The sequence below is a fragment of the Haliotis cracherodii genome, unplaced genomic scaffold, assembly GCF_022045235.1.
Source record: "Haliotis cracherodii isolate W230 unplaced genomic scaffold, xgHalCrac1.p SCAF_7, whole genome shotgun sequence".
Lineage (NCBI taxonomy): Eukaryota > Metazoa > Mollusca > Gastropoda > Lepetellida > Haliotidae > Haliotis > Haliotis cracherodii.
In genome coordinates, this window is record NW_027266330.1 from 55,224,915 (window position 1) to 55,236,034 (window position 11,120).

The window sequence follows — 11,120 nt, forward strand, 5'->3', positions numbered from 1 at the left end:
GTATTGTGAGAGATCGCGCTCGCTGTCTGTCAGACATGGCAGAAGTGTCAAAAGTTCGGCCACGGAGCTAAATTTTGCACTGCTAAGACAAGATGCTTCCGTTGCAGTGGAAATCTGATACTAACCAATTAATTTACCAACAAGAATACCATCAACTAATAAACAATTATGACACTTATAAATCTATATTTACAGATGGATCCAAGGATGGTGGCGCAGTTGCTAGTGCCTCTGTCATTGGCTCCAGAACAATTTCTTCACGTTTACCTGATAACAGTTCAATATTCACTGCAGAAGCAAACGCCATTTTTACAGCACTTAAATATATCAGTAATCAATCTAAACATAAACAATTCATACTGTTTTCAGATACTCTTTCATGCCTTCAGGCAATTAAAAATATGTTATCAAAACATCCACTTTTAATCCAAATTCTTGAGTTATTTAATGATCTTGCTACTGGCCAATATGGCATCGTCTTTTGCTGGTTACCAAGCCATGTTGGTATCATTGGTAACACAATGGCCGATGCTGCTGCAAAAGCAGCCCTCAACAAATCTGTGACACCACTTCTGATCCCATACACTGATTTTAAACCCATGATTCGATCTTACATCCGAGATCTTATGCAACAGAAGTGGGACGCCCAAGTAGGTATCAATAAATTACATGAAATTAAACCAAATATCGGTTACACCTACTTGGGCTGTCAGTCCAGATTTGAAGAGGTCATTATGCGACGATGTCGTATTGGCCATTCAAGATATACACATGAGTATCTTTTGAATGGTGAGGATTTTCCGTTTTGCATCAAAAAAGAATCACAGTCAAGCATGTCCTGCCTGATTGTATTGATTTTTCCATCACAAGGGATAAATATTTCAATGTTAAAACAATTAAGGACCTTTTTAATGATGTTAATTCTCGTTTAATGTTGTGTTTTTTTAAAAGAAATAGAGCTTTTTCATAAATTTTGATGTGCTAACTGTATTGTTTTAAAAATTGGTAGTGCAATTTAATAACTTAGATTGTTAGTGGCTATACCCTCGAGGGGGGTTGAAGAAGCGTAAAAGTATTGTCCCCCTAAGAGGGTATGTAAGTCCCATTTCATTCCAGGTAGTTTTCTGCATACCAGGCTTTTAAACGTAGTATATTTGTTATTTTAATCTAAGGCTTAACTGATACACTGTCGTCAGTGACTGATGGGATGATATAAATCCTGCCGGGGTCCGTGCAGGAAGCTAAGGTACTGTAAGTCCCCATGGTCCCCAGTATGGTGATCTCCTTTCAGTGGCTGACGATTTCTAGCCCATTTTTATATTGTGATGTTCATTAATGCTTACTGTTTTTATTATTCACAACTAGTTTTAAATCAAGTCTGTGATATTCTAGTTATTCTACTGTCCATCGTTGACAGCTTTTTATTTAGTCTAAATATATGTATCATAAATGTAACTTCACTTCGATGTCGGATATTTATTCCATTCGAATAAATGTATTTTCTGTCAGTTCTCGTCACGATATGGCTGAAATATTGCCTATGTGACGTTAAATAATACCTCACTCACTCACTCTTTATTCTCCATAGACCACCGACGGTGGTACAAGAGCATACATAAAGTACAGGGATGAATATAATATGTACATCAGGACAGCTGTGTGCATTGAGATTTAGCATTCAAAGTGTTAAATACAAATAATACATATTTTGATAGACGTTTTAGCTCGTTTAGTTTGGTCTTTGAAAATAGGCTTCTTGATAAAAAAACATTTGACCATGTTAAATGTCTTCTAGGAATAAGTGCAAGTCTTTTGTTATCAACAGCTGGACATCGAAATATATAATAGAATTCATCTGCTATTGCTGGTGAGTTACAGAGTGAACATAGACATTGTTCTCTGGGTACATTATTCCAACGGCCAGTCTCGACTGGCAAATTGTGGTTATTAGAGCGAAATTTTAGTGATGACCCAATGTTTTTCCCAAAAGAAGTTGATCGTTGAAAGATCGTCCTTTGTGTTCATGAGAACAGTCAAACACAAGCCTATGTTTTTCGTGTGATCTTACAAGTTGTCTTCTTAACGTATCTAACGAGCGAAAGCGAGTTAGATACGCTTTGAAACAACGAGCTGTACTATAAATGGTATCTGACAGGCACGAGTGCAGTATTCTGTTTCTTACACACCCTACAATCGCACCTTTTTAGCATCGAATCGATGCATTTCAATGTTCTCATGATCGCAGTGGCGCAATAATACATAACACCACGGTCATGAGTGACGTCATCCGACGTACTGCTTACTACTCATAAATAAGGTGACCCTTCAACTAAACCTAAAAACGTTTCCGCCATCTGTGGATTACAAAGGCGATGATGATAGTGCAAACTAGATAAGATCAAAGAACCCGCATGATACCGAGTAAAAATAATTACCTCAAAGAAATTACCAAATATGTACAACAATGATTACCACCGTATGACATCACTGCCGGTGAGCGAATTCTCCAAAATGGCGTGTTCACTGACAACAGTACGCGGGATTTTCAGAGAAGGGTTTTCGTTGATTGAGGGATGGTATATACATAAATGTGTCTTGTAAGTAATCAGAAACAATCAGACAATCTGCGTACTGTTATTTGTTTTTTTATGTTTTCCAATGTAACCAAGTGAATTTGTCAGAAAGGCAGATTACCGTCGTTATTGTGCCTGACGTTGCGTCAGGCATGGCGTCACACAGGACGGAAACTTTTACGATTTCTGTTGAATTTACCTGATCATTGTAATGTATATAATTTCAATTCCATAATTCGTGCTACGATACCACAATTTCCACGAATGTTCTCAAACGCGTCATCCAATGTATGCAAAAATAGGAAAAGCCATATGTTTACGGAAGTAACGTCACGAACGTAGGCAGAAACCTACAATGAACCAACAATGGCTGACGATAACAATGAGAAAGCGGTGTAGCATAGAAAGCAAACAATGGTCGGATTATGTACTTAGTATGCCAATCGAGACACGCAAACGATACGAGGCTCAGCTGAAATATCGCCAGTACACTTGTTCTCTGCCTGACCCGTATTGTTTGAGAAATGGCTGGGTTGATGATCCGACAACATGGCCAGGGATACGTTTCATATATATTTCTATCTGATAGACACTCCAGGTCAGTTTACCCACGAATCCATGAGAGCCTACAAGTTACTGAAGGCATATGAATATGTGGAAAGTGGACAAGTTTTTCATATACAGTACCACAAAGTCGATGATAAATCACCTTTGTGTTTGATGAGAATGAAGGGTACCCCATCTTTGCGACGCTGTGATAAACCACATCAGCCATGGGCCAACAAGGCAAATGGAACAGTGTACTGTGCACATGTATGGCAGGGTATGTATATATCTATGTTATATAAAAAAAAACCATCAAATTATGTTTAGTTTTAACTGAATTTTAGAATTTGCAATTGTATCTGTTTCTTATGATATGACGGTAAGATTTGTTTTGGCAAATATGACAGAAAGTACATTTCAGGCTAGGGGAAGTTTGCAGTCAAAAAGCAGCACTGCTGTTCAAGGTAGATCTGGGAGTGAGAGCTGTGAAAGGCATGCAAGTGGGATTCGTCTTACAGGAAAGAGGTGTATATGTGTACAATTTGAATCTGTATTAAAATATTAAACTCAATAAACGGTAAACAGAGATGTTCAAATTTCTTGTATATTAAGGATCACTATTTAATTTGAATTGTTTATTTCATATATATCCTATTTATTTTGTATATGACATGTCAGGTGTCTGTTCTGGATTTCATTGTTAGGTTCACACACACACACACACATATATACATGTATATATACATTTTATATCTTGTTTTCAGCTTCATCCCAGCCCGATTAGTGAGGTTCAGTCTCTTTTCAGTGGCAGACGGACGCAAGAAGTGAAGACTGTGTCAGCTACTGGTCGAGCGCCACTTCCTGATTTAGATGTCCTCCGGTCACTGAAAGATTTCTGCCCTGATGCTGTTTTACCCCCACTGGATGCAGAGGAAACTGACAGTGCTGATGAAGAGGACATAAATTCATTCCCACCTTCGCTTAAAAGTTTATGGCAATATGTGACAACTGACGGCAATTTGGTTTCAAATTGTGAAAAGAAATGAAATAATTATCACTGTGAGCCTGCCCAAATACAAAATCTGGAAGAGGTGACAAGAAAACAAGCAAGAAGTCCTTTGTGATATGAACACAGGAAAGGTCGGACTGGGACTAAAGCTAATGACATCCTTGTAATGAAGGACACCACTGACCCCACAAACACCATCAAAAGGATTATTGGTTGTAGCACTCGAGACCTCACATAGACAATGAGGACAAGGCCCGTAACTGCTACTCAAAGTCAGGCAAACAGCATGTCAGCTTCAAATGTAGGCGTGCCAGTAAGCCAAGTATTGGCGCTTCCGGTGATAAAAAACTTATGGTGTGATTGTTGTGGGAAAGGCTGCCTTGAAATCAAATGTCCTTACAAACTCACAGACACCGATATCACCACAGCGGCTCAAGACAAAGGATTCTGTTTCGATGGTGACTTGATGTTGAAGACAGGACATAACTATTACACCCAAGAGCAATTGCAATTGTATGTTCACAATGTGACTTTGTTGTGTATACAAATGTGGACATGGTTATTGCGAGAATACCCCGAGATTATAGTTTCTGTGCCAAGCTGGTCACCAACTGGGAAAATATATTTTTGAAACATGTTCTGCAAGAGATCTTTTCATGCAAAATTGATAATTCGAAGTCAAATACTGAATGTGACACTAACAACGAGGAAGCTGAAAACAATGTTTAATGTTTTTGTCAGCAAGAAGAGCATGGACTCGTGATAATGTGTGAGGGTGCGAACTGTTGATATACTTAGTTTCACTATCCACGTGGGGGCATTCGCAGAAAACCTAGAGGAACTTGGCTTTGCCCAAGCTGTGTGATGGGCTGATTGAATCAAATGGCAGCTTGGGTGCACCGACATGTATTTCATCACCTGAAATATGATTTCACCCGAGAATGAACACATTCATCCTAATTACTTGTCATCGGAATCGTTTGTGCAGCCCATGTCCTCAAAATGTTATACTTTCTTAAATATTTAACAGCTATTAAAGTTTGTAATAAACATGCTAAATGCAATAAAGAATGTCAGTTCAATCAATCTTGCTCTTGTATGTACAGGTTGTCATAATGTTATGTTCTTTGGGCACGTGGTCTGTAACTAACTGAATAAAGGTCTTACACAATGTATAGATAAGAAAACGAAGTTGTGATTGCATTAATGTATTACAATCATTGTAATAATTTGAATTTTTCTACAAATGACACTATTACAGTGTGTCAATGCCCAAGATGATCCAGGGTAGTATATGTCTTCAGCAATCCGTGCCTGCCTTAAAAGGCGACATACACGATCGGGTGGTCAGGCTCGCTGACTTGGTCGATGTATGTCATTGTAACCCAATGTATTTATGCTCGTGATGTCATCACTGGATTGTCTGGTCCAGACTCAATGATTCAAAGGTCGCTTGAATATTGTTGAGTGATGCATTAAATAACCAACAAACAAACAAATACTGTGTGACAAATTTGTGATGTATTTCTTCTCTGGTACATTTAAAATTATGAACAGTGACCATCGTGCAATTCACAATCTAGCATTAGTCTCAAATGATACATTGTTCATTAATGTGTTACAACTTCACCAGCATGACTGATCAGAGATCTCATTCCACAAATTTAGGAAGTAGATTGTTGATGGCACTGCAGGTGGTGATTATACTATGAGCATTAGGCACCATGTTGATTTTCATTGTTGTACTTAGAATTTTATAACTTTTCAGTCTGTCAACGGCCTTCTCAACATGTCTCCTCACTCTTGACAATCTCCGTCCATTTTCAATCTCTTTGGGGCGAAGTTGTGCCTTCCCTTTGGTAAATGCTGGAATAGCAAGCTGGGCTCCACACGCAGACAGATCATCAGATAGAAGAAATCCACGGTTCGCTAAAACAAAATTCCCATGTTCCAATATTTGCAAAAATCCAAATCGTTGTGTGAGTGAGTGATTGGTTTTAACGCCGCCTTTAACAGTATGTCAGTTAAATCGCGGCGTGTCAGCTTAATGTGGGAGGAAAGCCCGACGTGATGCAGGAATCAGACGTTTACCACTTCGGTGAAACCCACGAGCACGGGTATGGTGCTGACAGACCTAGAATTATAATCAGGACAAACCGGGATTCGAAACCACAATCATAGGTTTCTGGCGTGCCCAAGGGACGCAATTCCGCACAGTGAATCGCGGCGCCTTAGACGAATTGGCCACCCGTGCTCCCCCAGATCGTTGTGTGATGACCTTGTCAGATACCCTACCACCAAATGCTCTTGATACAAAAGTTATTGATCCATTTTGACATTTGCCCACAAGAACCTTAACAGTGTTTGCAGTTTGAAAAGGTCCTTGCCCAAGCTGTAAAATTACCGGGTCTCTGGATAAAAACTTCAAAACAGTCAATAATAACTCAGCATTGTTTGTAACAGTTCTTAATTACCTTGGACATACCTAACAACGTCTTTCTCAGGCCGGTGAATGAAAGAGGACAGCTGCTGTGCTAATAGGGCAAGGGCAAGGGCAAGGGCAAGGGCATTGTTCAACAGATGGTTCACATGTTGTTTTGAAACTCCAAATCTGTAGGCCAAGTCCTGATTGACTAATTCTTATCTTAGCTTCATCAAGACAAGCATCAGAACACTTGCTTGACAGAGTTGCATCGATGTTTTTAACAGACGTACATAACTGAACCAGGAACAAAAACATTGCATGATTTTTTTACGCCAGTGTAAAAAAAACAGTCCTCGCATCCTTCTTGTCACCTGCAAGAATGGAATCTCCAAATTTACCCTGATCAAGCTTTGTCTGGTTTCTCTCAACTCTTTCTATACTGTTCCCACTTCTTCAAGCAGTTGCTTATTTTCTGTTTGAAGTCTACGGATCTTTAGTCGACAGGGGTCATGTATATCTGCCAAGAGAAAAAAATATTTGTCTGAGATAACTGTTGAAGTGACATACTTGAAACCTGGATTGTTTTGCACCTTGAAAATATTGCAAGTGTCTACCAATAGCCGTAACGGAAAGTTTTGCGACACCCTGTTGACGAGATTACCAGAGATCAAAGCTACATTTGCATGTGTGATTTCATAAGTAGGAACCGTTGTGATGAAATGGTAACTCAATGTAATTTTAAAAAAATAAACTGTAGATGCATGTGTTGTTGTAGCTGACGAGGATGTTTGGAGTAGTGTTTGTCTAACATGTAAGACTGGCAGATGTGGCAGATTAGTGCCTATTTCCCGATGAGAAGAGTGACATTGAGTGACAATGTGTAAGTAAGGTAACAGGATGTGAGGGATTATATATTTAATCATACATTGTCTTGTCTGACAATGTGTTGAAGGGAATATAAGAAATATGCCTTTGTAATCTTTTGTTTGTTTTTGGTTTGCAAAAAGAAAGCGTCGTGGACCTATTGCAGTGTATGTCACTTGCCGTTTTGGTATTACTTCCCTGTTCAAAAAACATGTCAGATTTACAGTATCAGGGTTAAGTGAAGCATGTAATCTGGATTAAGCATCAATACTTTGATTATTGTATCGAAATAAAGGTGTATTTCTTCAAGACTAGTTTTATCTCATCATACAACAAAAATATCTAATTTGCGCAAGTCAGAAAATAGTAGCTATAGCTTGAATACTAGGTATACCTGAAATTGTTGAGGGCCCATTTTCTCTATCCTCCTGCCTTTCTGGTATGCGGTTCTTGGTCGAAGTGTTCAGTGACAGCTCGAGGGGAATGGGGACAGCATCTTCCTTTTAGCGAAGGTCAATCTCCTTTAGCAATTTGTCGTCAACCTGCCTTTGGGCTCTGTGAAATCGTTCCCTTTCTGCCTCAGGTGGTCAGGGATGTGGAATGATATCCCGTATTAAGATGTGGAACCTAGTAGGAATTCTTGTGCTCAGAGCTTGTGGAACCTATAGCTGTGTACAAAAATGAAAACAATGTCAAATGTGACGCACAATTTAATAGACAATCACCTGGCATTAAAAAGAATTAAGATAAAAACTTGAACTTTTCAGATGACTTAAATAAATCTATGGGAATTGAGACTTTATATGAAATAGTTAATAATTATTATTTGTACCATAGTATTAAGATGTTAATAATGTAGTATATTGAAGAAATAGTTATAAGTAATTGATTACTAACATTATTAGGATGTAACAACATTGGTGATCGGAAACAGAACAATTGTTTTTTGCTAAGGTAACCATAGTCGAACTTCTCAATTGTATTGATACAGTTTAAGTATTAATCAGTCTTATACCTGATATGAAACGATCTCCGCATACCCGATCACCACTGTGTTCCGGTGATAGTTTCAGTCGGTATGCGATGACATTTCACGCCTGAACCTCTCTTAAAACGAATCGCACAACCCACTGCTACACAAGAAATGACCATCTTGTCGTAATAATGAGCATCACAAGCAAAGATTAAATCGGGAAGTGTTGTTACGTATCCAAAGTCGATGGTCAAATGTGCAGACAGTGTGTCTGACTGATATAGGAGATTTAACGTGCGCTTTCCGACTGTAGCGTATTTTCGCACACGGGCCTGGCCGGCCCATTTAGTGTGAAAGTGGGGTGTGCAACCCAAGAGGGGGCTTTAAGGGGCTGCTTGTATTGAATTTTTGGAATTTTTAAATTTGGAATAAATGCCGAGGTGGGTGGAGGAGGGAACTAAGAAAGCCGGGTGAGGTGGGTGTTTGTATGTTTATTGGATTTTGGATTGGTAGATTAATGAGTTTTTAGATGCGCTTAATTAGATCTGTTTTGATTAGGAATACGCCTAGGGCCTTGAAGTTTTCTAGTTTATTTTGAGGGTTTAGTATTTTATCTAGCGTATGAGCCTTATTCAGATTGAGGGTGGTTTGTAGTGTGGTTCTGTGTATTTGGTAGTGGGTGCAGTGGATGAGTGCGTGTTCTGTGGCTTAGAGTTGTTTGCAGTGGGGGCAGTTTCCTGAGGTGTGTCTTTGAAGTTTTTTAAGGTGGTTATTTAGGTTCGTGTGTCCTGTTTGGAGTTTTGTAATTAATCTGTCAATTTGTTTAGAGGGGTGTAGGATTTTAGGTTTGGCTAGTGGTTTTCTGAGTACTTTTTTGATTTGGCTATTTGAGTTTTGGTTTATTAATTTAGGTCGGTTTTGATATTTTTGTTTTGGAGGGCTTGTAGTCCACTAAGGGAGTCGGTGAGAATTAGGATTTTATTGTTGTTTTTAGATTGTTGGTTATGCAGGGTTGAGGCCATGCCCATAAGTTCAGCCGTGAATATAGATTAGTTGTTAGGGAGTCGGTAAGATTGTGTGGATTTAACTGGTTGTGTGGTATGGACTCCGAAGCCTGTGTGGTTGGAGATCGGGTCTGAAGATCCGTCCGTGTATATGTGGCACCAATTTGGCCAATTTTCGTGTATGTATGCCAGTGTGGTGGTTTTAGCTGTGTTTGGGTCGGTTTGTTTATTTATTTGGTTAGCTAGCGTTGTTTCTATATTAGGTATTTTGAGTTAAGGGGTGAAGATATTTGATTTTTTGCAGTTTTGTTTAAGATTTTGAGTTTGGTGTTCATTGAGGTAGTTAGTTATTCTTTGGAATATTGGGATGAGTAAGGGGTGTTTGCGAGCTAGAGCTTTGTTTCTTGGGCTAATGTTTTGGTTAGTTAAGATTTGGATGAGAGGGTTGGTTTGGGACGCGGCCCAGAAATTAAGGCTTAGATGTTCCCTGCGTAGATTTAGTGGCATTTCCCCTGTAAGGGCCTGAAGTGAGGTGTAGGAGGTGCCATGTTGGGTGCGTGTTATTAGTTTAAGAGCTTGGTATTGTATTGAGTCAAGTTTGTTTAGATGGAGAGTTGTTTAGGGTATTGTATATGGCGCAGCCGTAGTCTAGTTTTGATCTAATTAGAGCTGTATAGAGTGAGAGGAGGGTATCTTTGGAGGCTCCCCAGTTAGAGCTGGTGAGACATCTTAGTGTGTTAAGGTCTTTGCTGCATCTAGTTCTTAGGTTTTGGACGTGAGCCTCCCAGGCGAGGTGTTGATCGAAAATGAGTCCTAAGAATTTGGTTCGTTTTTTTTAACTTGATTGTTTGGTTGTTTAGCTGGAGGATTGGGTAGGCAGGTTTCATGATATTATGTTTGAATACTACTCCTGTTGTTTTATCTTAGTTAAGGGGGGAGCCCCATTTGTCTGCCCATTGTTGTATTTTATTTAGAGATTGTTGGATTAAGTTTTCTGCCGTTTTAATGCATTTAGTGCGCATCCATAGGGATCCGTCATCCGCGAATTTTGAAGTGTTTACTTTAGGGTATAAGCCCTCGAATAGATCATTTATCATTATATTGAAGAGGATTGGGCTGAGGATGCTGTCCTTGTTCTAGGGGACACTGGTCCGATAGCGTATGGTCTATACCCACGGTTTCTTTGCGATTGTTCAGGAAATCTTGGATGAAGTTTATTATTTGACCTTTTAGTCCTATTTTTTTTAGTTTTTGTATTGGCCCGTGGTGCCATACCATGTCGAAAGCTTTAGAGAAGTCGAGGAATATGCCTATGGTTTATTGCTTGTTTAGTTGTCCTGTTTTTATATCCTGTTCTAGTAGAGCGAGGTTATCGAGAGTTGATCGGCCAGGAGTGAAGCCGCTTTGGTCGGGGTTTATGATGTTGTTTTGGTCTAGGTAGTGCTGTAGCTAATTTTTAGTCATAAGTTCCATTATTTTGCAGAGATTTGAGGTTAGGGAGATGGGCCTATAGGAGTTAGCCTGATATGCTGGTTAATTTGGTTTGGGTATTGGGATTACTAGAGCTTCCTTCCATGAGGATGGGACCTGTCCGTTTAGGTAGACTAGGTTGTATAGTTTAAGTAAAGTTTGGAGTAGTCTGGTAGGTAAGTGTTGGATTATTTGGTAAGAGGTGAGGTCTAGGCCAGGGGCTGTTCCTTTTTTTTTCTATTGTTTAGTACGTGAT